The following is a 1536-nucleotide window of genomic DNA, read 5'->3' as shown; positions in this document are numbered from 1 at the left end:
GAGGTGGGAATGGCTGAGTTGAAACTTAAGTCTCTTCCCATTTACTTTCACTAGAATATAATCTTCATGAAGACAGCTGTTTCATCTTCTTATCAGTATACACAAAAGTTAGCATAGCGCCTTTCTCTTACTATAGGTTTAAACATGTTTGATTAGAATAATTAGTTACTTAATTACCATCACATTAGATTAGAAGTCACAGATACTTAAAAGGTATAAACACTACCATAATATTTCTTAATCCATCCATGGGATGTTGTTCTATAATGAACTAACTGTGGCATTAAGAAGATAGAAACATGGAAGGTGGGCATTCCTGTTGCATTGAGTCTCTTAAACAATAACTCTTAATTTATCTTAGGGAAAGTGTTGAATCACAGTCAGTCTAAATGTTCTGAGTATGTGTCATGCTTTGAGCTAAACATTCTAAAAGTACAATAGTGAACAAATTAGACATAAATCTCCTCCATCACTGGAGTGTAGGCACTTGTGAGGAAGCCAGACATTATTATATAAACACAGAATAAATGTAAAACTGCAAAAATACAAGTTATTATCTTGAATACAGCTCAACTTAGATTCTATCACATGGAGACTTCTCTCACTAGATATGAGAGTTTATTACCAAATATATTTGTATATTAATTTTATTGTGCCTCAGGTGAAAGTTTTCAGCTCAAGTTAATTTCTCTTTCAAAAATTCATATACATATTGTTTTGTGACATTGGTAAAAAAATGTGAAACATTAAAGAAATTTGCATGTCGTCCTTGCCCAGTGGCATGCGAGTCTTCTCTGTATCGTTCCAATTTTAGTGTATGTGCTGCTGAAACAAGCATGCAAATACATGTTTTTAAAAAGAATTTCACTAACAGCACACATAGTGCCATTCTCACCATCATTGAGTGACATTTTATTTGTATTCTTGTTCTCTAGAGAACATTGCTCTTATGGGCCCAGGCCCAAGTCCCATCTAGTATGTGGCTGTTAGTTGTCCTGCAGCCAGCCTGAGTTCAGTCCAACCAGGTATAAAGAGGTACCCATCTGATTGAAACAGTCCTTTCTGTACACTGCTGCAATCTTATTATTTTAAGTATATATTTACCTTTTAATTATATTTCCAAAGTTTTTTTTTTTTTTTTCTGTTTTAAATTGTACCATTTCATGGTTGTGACTTTATTGCCTACTTGCACAGATATAAGAAAGCATTTCAAATAACATGTTAGGGCATGTTACTGTTGGGACTGCTTCCTTATTTGGAACAGATATAGCCAGAATTATTAAAAATTGGCTTTGTACACTATTGCTTTTTCTTTTTTCATTAAAATAGGTAAAGCAGAATCAAGCACTAAATAGCTCAGTGAATTTCCATAGCTATGCAAGAGAGGACACTGAAGTCTCTTACATGCCTGGAAAAGGACAATTACATGAAACTGAAAAATAAAATATGGTAATTGGGCCTATTTGAGAAAGTACTTCCTTCCCCAATGAGTGATGATTGGTCTGTCGGGTAAGAACAAACTAAAGAGGAAACATT

General features: G+C 33.9%; 1 non-coding gene across 1 annotated transcript; it reads right to left on the bottom strand.

The window, feature by feature from the left end:
* Positions 1 to 732: 732 nt before the first annotated feature.
* LOC126074129 (U6 spliceosomal RNA) lies at positions 733 to 838 on the bottom strand. Its single transcript, XR_007516936.1, has one exon. It is a non-coding gene; the product is annotated as a U6 spliceosomal RNA (small nuclear RNA).
* Positions 839 to 1536: the final 698 nt, after the last annotated feature.

This window comes from Elephas maximus, chromosome 3, assembly GCF_024166365.1.
Source record: "Elephas maximus indicus isolate mEleMax1 chromosome 3, mEleMax1 primary haplotype, whole genome shotgun sequence".
Taxonomy (NCBI): Eukaryota; Metazoa; Chordata; class Mammalia; order Proboscidea; family Elephantidae; genus Elephas; species Elephas maximus.
The sequence above is the reverse complement of the archived record's forward strand: the minus strand, read 5'-3'. Positions and strand labels throughout refer to the sequence as shown.